Here is a 14,255-nt window from a genome sequence, read left to right as displayed (position 1 = left end):
TTGTGTATCTTGCGAAGAGATGTCACAATTTACAGCCTTTAAAACCGTGTTTAGGTGCATTACAATACATAAAACAGTAATATATTAAAAATAAGCTTAGATTATTACGCATTACGCTTACACTCATAACGCATCTTGATGAAGCACGTTGGGAAATTTATACTGTTGTAATTACATTCACAATGTTGCAGGTTGGCCCTTCTTGTTATGTAATTATTCAGTTAATATCTAAAATTATAATATTCTTGCAGAAACACTTGAGCAGGGCTTTTGATAATAGCTTTACATTCATCACAGCGCTAATCCATTGCCTGTTTTTTCCATAGGCAAGGCTCATGTGGGCTTGCTTTATGAGGTATTTAACATGAGAGAATTTTGTGTGCACGCCTTCAAGCTTCAGATTCAAGAGTGCCATCACTAGGAATCGGTTACCAGGTTTTGAATCTGTGACGTATTTCCTGTTAAAACCGAGAAGCGAGCAGATTTTTGAGAAGCAAGAGCGAGCTCAAATTTTTGAAGCGAGCAGATTTTTGAGAAGCGAGAACAAGCTCAAATTTTTGAAGCAAGAAAAACGCAAGCACGCAGTTAAACGAGAGCATGGAGCTACATCGCTGTCGATGTTTTTGCTCGGTTTTCATGATTCTGTGTGTTTGTTGAGTCTGACTTGCTCGATTTAGTGTGTTTTTTGCGCTCTCACATAAAGGACAATGATCTCACTCCATAATCTGCCTCCTAAACGACATTTATGGTGGAGGGGAAAATCAAACACCAGCCTTGTCTAGTCGAAATATTAAAGGTGGATTTGAACAGTTAAAAGTTTGCAAATGTATGGAAATGGCAGTCGCATGTTCACATTTTTGCGTAGATAAATGTTTTAGTGAAATGATGAACACATTTTTGTGTAAATATGTTGATTATAGTAAAATTTTCTTAGCTATTATGGCCCATGCTCTTAAACTCATCTCTTGCTTGTTCATTCAGTTTTCCATAGACTGGCAACCCGCTCGAGCTTCACGTCTGTGGAGGAGGCAGACAGTTCTGTCCACTGATTTTAAATTGTATTACAGTTCTGATTTTAAACGCTTGGTGTCAATATTACAGATTGCGCCTTTAAAAACAAGTGCTTTGGATGGAATAGACAGGCCTTTCCTTCTGATCAGAGAGCCTGAACCAACGTCCTTTTTCATAACATTTTCAGACTGATATCATATGTCAGAAGTTACATTATATAGACAGTGTGAACAGCAGAACAAATATCAGATTAGATTTGGGTCACTTTTACTTGCGGTGTGAACATAGACAAAATGACTCAAATCTGATTTGAAAAGATCGAATTTGAGTCACTTAATCCTTGCAATGTGATCGTAGGCCCACGTTAAAGTGGATTATATGCAGGTTAAAGTGGTGCAAATCCAATTTGGTTCTCCATATGTGACACAAATGTGCCATTTGAGCGGCTGTGTGAACAGCAAAAATCACATTGAATCTGACTTTTTTTTAAGAAAAGATTTGGGCCAGTGATATTGGGACCTGTCACAATGCGACTCTGTCCGAAACAGCAGTAATTCATGTGAGTTTTATGTCAGTCCATGACCGTTGAGAATGGTCTGTGGGCACAGGTCCAGCAAATTTGCACTTAGAGTGAAATAAACATTAGTTCCTGTTGTAATATTCTTTTAAGTCTTCAGTTTATACTATGTTTAGCATATAAATGATCTGAAAAAATAAAAGGGTCTTTTGAGTGGATCAGACACAGCAGTGTTGCTAGAGTTTTTAACTGTGTCCATTCACAAGACAATGTTGGCTATAATGTTGGCTGAGCCGGGCCAGACTCTGCTGGGGCCCTAAGCAAAATTTTGACAAGGGGTCCTCCTACCTGAACTCTGTGAGGCAAAATGTGACCATTTTTTGACAGTTCAACCTGACTCTCCACTAGTATACTCCCTCATTTTTTAGCTAATTCGGTAACATCTGCAGCACAGGAAAAAAAAAAAGCAAATGTTTATTCTCCAGCTTATATAGCTATTTATTCTCCAGCTTACTAACGAGGAGGCCTTGGTTAATTTGCGGGGCCCTACCCAGTGTGCATAGTGAGAGTATAGGGCAGTCTGTCTCTGCCTGCATTATTTTCAGTCCATACTGACATCTTTAAACTTGCAGCAGCACTGCTGAGTCTGATCCACTTGTACTAGCGGCTCACACACTAACACACCATTACCATATCAGTGCCACTGCAACACTAGTTATGATCCACCACATAAAACATACTTGCTATGTTGTGGTCCTGTGCGAGTCCTGACTATTGTAGAACAAAGACAAAGGGGGCAAAAAATTGTGCAGAGCAACAGGACAGTTACAGGACTACAATCTGTAACTGTAAAACTGCCCTCCTGTATGGTCATTTGAGCTGATAAAATGGACAATGAGTGTAGAAACAAAAAAAAAATTAATATTTTGTCTAAATGGTTTAAGCATGAACCATTAATAGAGCCTATGTATAGAGCTAATTTAGGGACAAAACTTTTGATCATTTCAAAAAACCCTGAAACAGAAAGGTCAAATCTTGAAATTGAACTTCAAAATACTTTGTTCCAGCTTCCATGTGGCACCTTCATCTTGCATATATATCTTATGCTTATAAAAATTATGAAGTGGAAAATGTGAATATTACAAGACTGAAACCACCAGCGGTCTTAGGTAGGGTAAGACTAAGTGTAGTTTGAACATTATGGTATTATGGTATTTTGACCAAAGCATTTAACAGATACTTCATTAAAACCCCAAAACTGTGTTAACTTGTGGATAAAGGGTAAATTTCCTATTTAAAGGTTAGTGTTAATTACACATGCACGTTGAAAAACACACACATTCCAATCTGACTATTCCCATTAAATTTGCATGACCACATATCAGATAATGCATCCAATCAAGGACCACATATTCAAGTGTTGCCACCAGATTTGATAAGATTACATTTAATTTTGCAAAAACACACTGTAAGATCTCGGTCACATTAAGCATATGAATTGGATCTGAGCCACTTTAAGCTGCTGACTCCTGTTTAGATTTGTGGTGGGAAGGAATGGAGTCAATTCCAAGAACTGATCCTGCTTGTTGAAGGGATTAAACCAGCAACCTTCTTGTGCCAAGCCCAGTTCATTAAGCCATGGCTGCACCAGCAGGAAAACGTAATTAACGAAAGTTGAAAAACAATGGCATCTTGATTTTTAGATGCAAACACTTATGCAACTGGCTTGTAACTCACTTCCATTTTCACATACATACTCACTATCTCATGGTCAAAAATTGCACCAGAAGGGGTGCTATTACTCACATGCTCACTTATTTTTAGGGACTGCTCCACAAGGTTTTGCTGTTATGCTTGGCATCAGTAATTTTGTTATTGCTTTTCCATCAATAGCAAACTGGAAAGGTTTCCATTCGTGAACCTAATTTGGAACAGTTTCATGCATTTCTATTACCATAAATTGGCTTGTGAAACAGAAAAGTTAGTTCCCAGCTGGAAGTAAAGAAGAGCTGGGTCCTCAGTGTGAACCATGACATCGTTCGTATGTTTGTCATGTTTAAGAAATTCCATAAAGATAGAGCCTTAAAACAGCATTATTGCAGCTGGACGGGTCATTTACAGCATGTTATAAAATAATAAATAATAAGTAATAAACAGTTTCTCCATTTGTATGTGTTTTCTGTGGCTGTGTTTAGCATGACTTGAGTAATGTTAGCCAGAGCTGCCCTTCTGCATAGGTTACTTTTGTTCACTATTTACAAGCTCAAAAGGGCATGTGTGTTATATCTTACTATGATGTGAAAAGAAATAATAAACTATGACCCTGTACATTTCTCTACAGCTCTGGCTCTGAATTCAGTCATAGCAGCACTGGAACTGAGCAAAAATTCACAGCACCCCTCGGCTGGTAAGGTATACTTGTAAGGCTGGTAAGGCGAACTAGTCCCTGGATTTTGATCTGATCCCCATGATCTTGGTATCAAGATGTTCGTAGGGGTGAGACGGTCAATAATTATCAAAAATCCTAACATTTGGAAACAAGATGGCGGACATATGCAAATGAACATGTACCATGAATGGCAAATTTTACTCTAACCCCTGTAACTCCTGTATGCTTTACTCAAATCAGATGAGCTTCCAATCAATGCTTTAGGACATCATTCTGAGGTAGCATGCATTTGCTGGTGCATGAAATATTATAGGGGGCGCTATAATAGCTAATTGTGTCTTTTTGCCAATATCTCAGCAGCTACAAGGCCTATTAAGTTGCTCTTTGGTATGCTGGTTCTGTGAGCAAGCCTACACTTGGGGAATTAAGGATGACTTCATATGGGCATGTTTAATAATGTCATTGGCCAATCAAATTTCAGTTCTGGTTTTACATTTTTTTGACCAGCTTAACAATGTCCAATCATCTTGACAATTAAATGGTATGTTCATGGATACACTTTGTACGAGCAGAAAAAAAATCGTGTGGATAGCCACAAGGGGGCACATTTTATGTTTTTTACCATAAAATATGGAATATCTCAGTGAAAATTCAACATATCAACATGATATTAGCTTCATAGTATACTCTCCTTAGGGTCTCACAATATTGCAATTGCAACTACTTAAAAAATTTATAGTTTTTCCTCGATTGTCAGGTATGTGATTATGGAATTTTTCAACCTACTCCGTGGGTTTTGATCCTATCAACACACAATCAATCTCATTGCAAAGTGTATTGCCTGTAGGTAAATAATTATCAAAAAAAATTGGACACGCTGTTGCTGCAATACGTCAAAAACACGAGTGGGCAGTGCACTCTTTTAGCTATAACTTATTCAAACTTGACCCAAATCAAACCAAAATGGGTACACATGTGCACGGCATTACTCTGAAGAAGTGTAGCAATTATGATCAAAATGCACAGACAGGGGGCACTAGAATTGGTAAAAATACTTAAAAATATGTTTTTAATTTGTTATAACGCCACCTAAGGATGCAGTACCAATAAAATGTATTGCTCTGTTCTGAAGCACATATGAAAGAAGCTTGAGTTTTTTCATAACATTTGGCAAAATGCATTTTTGACTTACAGCTGTTTATGTGTCATGTTTAGAATGCAAGTTACACACCAGTGTTAAGCAGAGCCTGGATGCCACGCAGTAATGAAATTTCAACTTTTTTTTAATAATTATTAAAGTTCAGGTTCTTGTGATTCTGCTGATACCACATATGTCCATATTAAGTCATTAAGCACAGACTAGTTCGCGGTCAAACATATGTTTGTTATTCTCAGCAATGTATTCAAAGGAATTATTGAAGAATCCCCCTTACCCCCCTCCCTCCTATTCCTTCACACATGCTCTCTGTCTCTTATCTCTCTCTCTTTCTCTCTCTGTCTCTCTCTCTGTCTCTCAGATTCAAATAGCTTTACTAAGAGCCAACAGTAGTAAATAATAAAAATAATAAGTAAAATAGATATTTTTCCAACATTTACAAAATGATATAACATATATAAATATATATACACACAAGCTTTATATGTGTACCTGTATAAGATAAATACATACATATTTATTGTGTATATGTTGTAAGTAGTGATGCATGGGTTATACTTAGGTGGGTGCTACCCACTGTCTCTCAGGCGGTGACAGATACACACTGTGCAGTGAAGGGGGCTGTGAACCCATCACCGTGGATTATCTCTAATTTCTCCAGGTCTGGGAGTGTTTGAAAATTTGGGATCAGCTGTAGTAAGTAGTACATTTTTCAAGGTCATTTGGCATACCACTTCTTGCTGCTCCACGTACCACTAGTGGTACTAGTACCATGGTCTGAGAACCACTGCTCTAGTGGCTTAGGAGTTGAGTTCCAAGAATCAGTTCTTTGAGTGTCTATGAATTGGGATCAAATCTTGGCCAGTAATTCATAGAGTTTGTGAATGCCTTTACAGTGCAGTGTATACTTAAACAAAGCTCTGAATCATTTCTATATTACTATGATATGAATCATCTGTAAGCAGTGGTTTAACACTGATCCTTTCCTGACTGTTTAACTGTAACTCTGGCACTGTCCTGGTTAAAACAAATAGCTCTGTGAACAGAGAATGTGACTTGAGAAAAACCCCAGGAAGGTCAAGGAACATTTTGTTATTTCATTCCCAAATTGTGACCAGCATCACAGAAAAAATTAGCCCAATATCGCTTAAAATGTGAACCTGGCAACCCTCATATAGTAGTAGGGGCAGTGGAGGAAACTACTGTGAGGCATATGAAGGGGGGGAAGGAATCCTTCAAAACTTAAAACAGAATGTTTTACCGCCATAATTGGTGCAGAGTTTTAAATACATATTACTAATAAATATTAAAGTTTACTATTATTGTAAATGCTGTAATATGCTGTTTTACCCAGTAAGAGTGGACATATGTCCCCTATCTCATTGGGCCCCTTGGCCAGAGGGTCCTGATATGTTCATGCCTTTGTAGAGAGATTATACACACCTGTGCATCTTGGGGTGTGTTTAAAGTAGTAGATTTGTTCACTTTGTACTCTTTCAAACAAGAAAATGATACATTATAAGATTTCAGTCCTGGTCAGGCAAACGTTCATACTAATAAGTAAAAAATAAAACTGACAAGTAAAAAAATGACATGATAAACTATAAAATTTTCAAAATAGCGTGTGACATGTAATGTTCCTGTAAATAAGATCCTTTAAAGACTATCAGTGTCTTTCAGGTTTTCCAGTCACCCAGTGCATTTCCATTGTAGAGTAGTGCTGTTGTCTTATTTGGCTACTGAAACGCTAATTACCCACCCAAAAGAGCCAATGGAACAAACAGCTAATGGTATTGCAATGAGTGCTCGGCCACAGATGAGTGTGTGTGGTGAACTGCATCCTCTGTAATGCACTTAGGAGCACTTTTCTAATGGACACCACAGCCTTTCAATTCACCAACAGAAATGGCTGATGGCTTTTTAGGAAGTGGACTGTTACTCAGCAGCCCTACAGACTTCAACAACCTTGATGTTTTTGGTGTTTCCTCGCTTCATGTTGTTATCATAATGCAATTAGTTTTGGGAAGGTGAGGTCAGCTGGGAACGAGTTTGTGGCACTTGTTGCCCATTGTCCACTTTGCCCCTCAGCTTTTCTGAATTGAATGGGGTTTTGTGCACATTTAGAGCTGTGGTATTAGCTTTGCTCACTCTATAGCGAGCGATTCCCAACAAGATAAAACAGTTAGTTGTACAGCAATTAGTATCATGTGCCTTGTACTGTCAAAACCTTGATGAATTAGTAATTTTATAAAGCTACTAAACTCCTAATAAACTTGCAACACCTGAGGTCCCCATCAGACAAACAGGAGAATATCCAAGATTAGCCCTGGTGACAGTTCACTATACACCATACCAGGAAAAACATTACTTGGAATGAATTTGATTAACTAAACATTAATGCAAATTTGAAATATATTTCCCAAGTATACTTTAAGTATTAAGTATACTAATATCAATTTAGTAGTATACCTGCAAGTGTACTATTTCAATACTCCTTGTGACTAAACTGGCCCACTTTTTAGTTGATAAATTATTATTAAAACATGCACATTAAATATAAATGCCAGCTAGACCTCAAAACAAAGCACTGGCCTCCTCAAAGCCCAGAGAATGACTGAATATGTTTGGGATGACAGTATATCAAAAGCCTTTTGGGGGACAGGAGGGGAGGGTGGGTCTAATGTATGGTTTTAATTAAGATAATATTTAATAACATTGATAATAATACATTTTATGTATATAGCACTATCAGGTCCCAGAATTAGGAGTCATTGTAGATTTTAGTTGCCAGTAGCTTGAAACAGGCCACCAGGTCATCGCAGCATCAGAGCGGCATGAGGATGCAATCACCCTGGCCATCACCAACAGAAACCAGGGCAGCATCAGGCAAATGTCCTACTACCAAGCAGCAGCATAAGGATGTGCTTCCCAGCCAAAACAGCAGCTACTAGCGCCACTGTCAGCAAACTGCCAACACCAATGGGTCCCTGGTTGTCACCAAAAACAGACACAAACCACGAGCGACTTCAGCAAACCTCTTCATACAAAGTCCAATCAAGCAGCAGAGAAGAAGATCAACCCCAGTCAGAAACAGAAACTACACACAAACAGAAGATGCACAAAAAAACAAACAAACAAACAAAACACAAGCTAGACACGGGGAGAACTGGCAGTCAAACAGAGGGATGTAAGCACGCTCTTGCCCGTGTCCTTCCACCCTGGTTCAAGTTTTCCTGTGCTTTTCCATTTTACAGAGAATAACAGAATATAGTTGTCGGTCTGACCAACATCTTCTGTCTCTCAGTGAATAATGAGACTTCTCATTTGTTCCCATCCGCAAATCACCATCAGATATGTCATTCTGACATGGGATTTAGATTACTTTCCAGCTCTGAGTAAATTGTTGTCTATATTTCTCCATAAATGGCTTCCTTGCCATCACAACAAAAGTTAGCCTCACACATTAATCAAAAACAGAATCAATGCATCAATATCTGACCCACTCAAGCAAAAAGCTATTTCACGCCCTGGTAGCTCCAAAATTTCCATGGCCTATGTCCAAATGAATTAACTCAATTACTGTGATTAAGACGCAATAGGTTCACAAGTTGCAAATTATCAGCACTTCAGCGCACTCCAATCAGGGATTAAGATGGGGGTTTTCAGCTGGCTAAAGCCAGGGTGCAAGTGCGTCACCAGATGCTTATTAGGCACCTGCACTGTCACTCACCACCAGATAATGATTATGCTTGGTCTTTTGTTTCCGGCCTGTCAAATTAAGCCTGCACAGAGCCTCATGATGCTAGGGAGGGACTTTTGGCTCACAGATCCAACTGTTCACTTCTTGCACAAGCTTCCATCCTACAGAGGGACGTACATGATGAAAGCAATGAGACAGGAATAATTAGATGGGAGGGTGGCACAAAAACACAGTGGTCATGATACACAGCAGAGCGACATACCATGAATTAGCCCAGAAAGAGGGTTCAGTGGTAGATCTCCTCTGGCATCTTGATTAAGAGATCCAAAGTAGCCTAGGCACACTTACCACAAGGCTGGCTGCTGTGGTATGATGTGTCATGAGTTTCAGTGCTTTTTGTATGGAGTGATAAGTCCAGAAATTTTCACCAATTAGACAAAAATCACAAATATGTTTCATGGTCTGTAATTTGTACAAATACAGTTAAAATCATGAATACATGTTTTTCTCTTCATAGATATATCAATTTAGTGTGAAAATAATTGGATGTGTTTCAATTGTCATTGCTTAATTTTGTCAGTCTCATATTTAAAATTGATATATAAAGTTTTGGATCTGCATTGTGGATCAAGTCACTTGCCTGTTTTCCTTTATGCATTTTTGTTCATTTTCTTTTTGCCTTCCACCTCGGTCAATGCACCAGTTTAAATGCATGTATTGCGTCGACGGAATGACTGTGATTGGTCAGAAATTGGACGGACATTGTTTATGCAGAACCGAAGACGTACAGAAACATTAACTCCTCACCTCCATACACAGAGATGCAAACAGCAGCAAATTCATGGTGAGAGATTTCCTCAGATACGACCTAGTCCCTAAATATTGGGCTTTAAATATTTATAAAAGTAACTCTCCTACACCAATACAATGTGCACTACAAAGTGTAGAGGAAGATGTTTGAGATTCAGTCCTAGTGACTGGTGGTGTAAATGCAGAACGACATGGACATTAATACAGTATAAATGTTCGCAATGGCGTGACATTGCTTCCCTTTGAGTTATTTTCCCAGAGACGTCTGTTTTTCTTTCTTTGTTCAACATTTTTTTCATCCCTGAAGCCAGGAGGAGGAGAGGAGTTTGTGTTTCTGTAGAAGTATGTTAATATGTAAATATCTTTGCATGTAAACATGAAATTATATGCTACGTGTTAACACAAATAATACAGCACGTTTTGAGCCCAAAGGCGTTCCACAAGTAGGGTAGACGCACAAGCAGCACTCGTCAGTCTAGAAGACATGTACTTGCTGGAGCAGGGGTGGGGTTTTAGCACAAAATCAATGAAGGTAATGCTACAGGCCGAAGCGCCAGTGGGCTGCAGCCAATTACACAAGCGACTCTTGATGTCAGTCACTTTTTATGAAGCCAATCATCAGCCAGATTTAGCTGTCCATAATTTTTTCAATGCAGCCAATGGCGTTCTGTGTAGTTCTGCTTCAAGAGTAAGAGCTTTAAAACAATTCTGAATTCACACATCACTGAATATGGAGTCTGCATTACAGACAGTTCTGTTTCTAAATTCTAAAATTGACAACAGATTTTTGTTTATTTATACTTATACTATATACACTTACTCTAACATACTTTTCTGTTCAGAAAAAATGTATGATTGTATGTTTCTTTAAATAATGAGAGATCAACTGAAAGCACCAAAATAACTACGGCACCAAACATCCCCATTGACTTCAGCAAAATAGGCATAGCCCCAAGTATCATCACTTATGTCCACCCCCACACACACTATAGAAGTACTGAGAACATGTCTGAGGAAGACAAACTCCCATACTTCCAGAACATTTACAAGTCGTGACACATGATAAAGATTCATACTCACTGCAGACTGCAATCACTGAGCACAAAACCTGTTTACCAGGCTACCATCTGGTAGGCTGTACAGAAGCATCTGTACTACTACTAAATAAGTTACTTTTTGCTCTCAAGATTCTGATATTTCATGAGATTGCTTAATTTGTCTGTTCATATGCTTACATACATTGTATGTAAAGGTTAAAATTATTATAAAGGTTAAAATAATTAATAAAAAAATAAATAATATGCCAAGGAGGAATGTGTGTAATTCAAAAAAATCTTTGTGGAAAAATAACATTCATTACTGTCAGGACAGGGCAGACTGAGGGAGGCGGACACAAACGCTATAACACAGCCCTTTTTTTTGAACACATAATGAACTGAGACACTTAAGAGACACCTAAGAGACCTAGACTGAGAGACAGATACATAAGAGACAGAGACTGAGATATTTACATAGAGAGACCTAGGACCGTGAACAAAGTAACTAACAGATTAAAGAGGAAGAGACACCAATAGACAAGAGAGAGAGAGACAAAAAGAAACACATGAAGCACATGGAGTAAAATAATAAGAACCAGACAGACCAAAGAAGCACACTAAATGTAGGAGCAACAGACGAGAGCAAAACAGACCAAACAAACAGGCAAAGCAAGGGCAAGGGAAATGTCCAACAAAGAACTACAGACAAGAACACCTGAAACAGATAACAAGGGGGCAGGACTACAAAGGGGACACAGATGGAGACACTGACGAGAGGGTGGAGTGAAGGTGGGACTAGGGCGGAGACAGGAACAATAACAATAACAGAGCCATGTGTTCCTAGCACATGGCAAACACGGAAACAAGGGATACACAGACAGAGCAGGAACACACTAGACAGGGCAAGGGCGTCACAGTTACATTTATTTGGTTCATTAGAAACATAAACTATGTATTTAATAATAATACAAAATAATAATAAAACTTATATAATAAAAAATATATCAAAAAAGTATTATGAAAACCACTTTAAATTCATGCAGTAGTACAGCTATCCAGACACTCAGTCCAGTTCTCATTTACTGTCTGCAGAATTTAAAGAGAAGTGAGTAATTGCTTTTCAGTATGTAGAAATGTCTAATCACATTAGATAATTCCATATAGCACAGATACAAAGCATTCTAAGAGTGCAAGACAAATGTGGAAGTCTTAAATTAGCAGATGGTTCTGTATACAACACATAGCCTAACAGTAAACAAAACAGCAAATGTGTATGAATATTGATGGTAATATTAGAGTAAATTATTTTATGTTAATAAAATAATTATAAGTGGAAAATTATTGACAAGTAACTGCTGTTGTCAATTGGCTTAATAAAATGTGATTGACAACGGAAGTCTAGCATCTGCAGTCGAAAATGATTTACAGGTGCCACACCTCCTGACCACGGCTACTTGTGCTCCGGCCTGCAGCATTACATACATGGGTAAATTCAGAGGTGAAAAAAGACATATTAAAACGGGAAGGAAATATGGAATGCCGAAAACTAGACAAACCAGAATATACAGACATATTGTGCCAGAAGTGAACTTTTATAATTTGTCAATTTGGCTGGGAAAGAGTACACTGCCTTTCCTCCATTTTGGATTTTCATCCATCCTCTGTCTGTTCTGCCCACCCTCGTTTCTATTGGTTGACTTGCCTCCACATCAGAGTCAATTGCAGCAAAAATTGAAATGGTTTGAACTTTTTTGACACTTGACGGAACATTGTTATCTGCATACAGGCACATTTGTAGTTCGTCAGAGCCGATGCAGAGACATAAATAAAATACTGAAATATTTGATGAATGTTTTCCTGTCTGGTGTGGCGGTGTAATTGCAGAGCGATGCAGACACCAGCGCAGAGGTATAAACACTCACAATGGTGTAGGGCTCTTGCATAGCCAGTGGTGTACGCTGTGCGTCGAGTCAACAAAGAATTGGTCTTTAGGGTCCGCATCGACGCATTTCCTATGACGTAGGGTCTTTGCAGAACTATAAATTGGGCTTTAGGCTCTCGAGGGATTGTCTAATTTTTTAGGGGAAGATTTTAAACACTACATCTTATTACTCCAAAGTTCCAAAGAGCAAGATAACACTCAAAAACAAGGAGTAAGTGTTAAGTTAAAAAATGGGATTCACTCTTACTTCCCAGTGCCCCCACTGCAGGTTAAAAGAAGACAGGAGGATGTGTTATTGGGCCCCACAGCTTCAAAAATAACAGTGACACCTAGCAGCAGCTTTGTCGCTTGCTTGTCACATTTGTAGATGGGCAGCTGCATTTGTGTGTGGACTGGATGAAATGCACAAAGAAAGTCTCAAAATCCAAAAATCCCTGAAAAGAAATTAACAAAAATATCTCACATAGGAAAACAATTAAGTGACTTGATCTTCCAAAGCAAATTCAACACTAAAAAATTTAAATTTGAGACTGCAACAAAGATATGCAAGAAAAATGTAAACAAATGATCACATAAAAAAATGGATATATCTATGAAAACATGTATTTGTATTTTGTGAATAGTTAAAACATCTTTGTTATGTGTGTCTAATTGGTGGGATATGATTGCCACATTTCTACAAGTGAACACAGTTCTGGGGTCTTAATAAACTTTCTGTGACCTGTTTTGGTCAAAATACCAGAATCAAACAGCACAGCAACCCTAAACAACCTATTTAAACCCTTTTCAGAACAACCAGTTTCAGTCCCTGTTCCTTAAATGAGAATGAGCCACAGCTCAGTTCAGTGAGAGTAAGAAGTGAGGATTGAGAAATTCTGGATTTTAGCCAATTTCACTTGATTTCCTTTTCTTCATTCTCGTTTTCTTCATATTTATTCAGTACTCTTTATTTTTCTGCACACTCTGTGTCTGTTTTGTTCAGTTTAACCTGGACTTTGCACACTCACATCAACACAAGTCCATTAAGTAACCTGTCAAAAAGTGAAACAGGCATCAAACGCAGTCTTCACTGAGAAGTTGAAGTAAGCTAATACTTCCCAGGTATTGGATGTACAAATAAGTTTTAGAGTGTTATTTTTTTTTGCAACAATTACAATTGTAATTCAAAACTAAATCATTTTCACACTCTTTTGTTATTTTATAGTAACTGTATCACCAAACAGACAATTGTCATATTATTTAATGAAGAGTAACCTAAAAAAAAAATAATACGGCAAAATTAAAACAATTTATTGCTCACTGCATTCGTACGATTTCCATCAAAACAAAAGTGCTACAAAAGCATGTGCATTGATTGGTTATGTTCTTGGAAATAACATTGCGTTGCTCTGCTAACAGATGCTCAACTAGGTGCTTCACACTAAAGACATGATTAAAAAAAATCATTTATTTATTAATTTATTAAAGTTCTTTATGCTTCATCCTGATCAGGTTCTATATCCCACCTGGAATCATTGCGCACATGATTTGTGTATGTAATATACCTTATTTGTTTAGACATAAGTACTAATCAGACTATATTAGTTGTACATGACGAGGTGGAGTAAAGCAGTTTAATCCCCAAATTAATGTGCACATACACTGAATGAGTGAAAATTTCAGAAGATGTCACCTTTAAAATGTGCAATAATTG

Source organism: Hoplias malabaricus, chromosome 5, assembly GCF_029633855.1.
Source record: "Hoplias malabaricus isolate fHopMal1 chromosome 5, fHopMal1.hap1, whole genome shotgun sequence".
In the NCBI taxonomy this organism is placed as follows: Eukaryota; Metazoa; Chordata; class Actinopteri; order Characiformes; family Erythrinidae; genus Hoplias; species Hoplias malabaricus.
The sequence above is the reverse complement of the archived record's forward strand: the minus strand, read 5'-3'. Positions refer to the sequence as shown.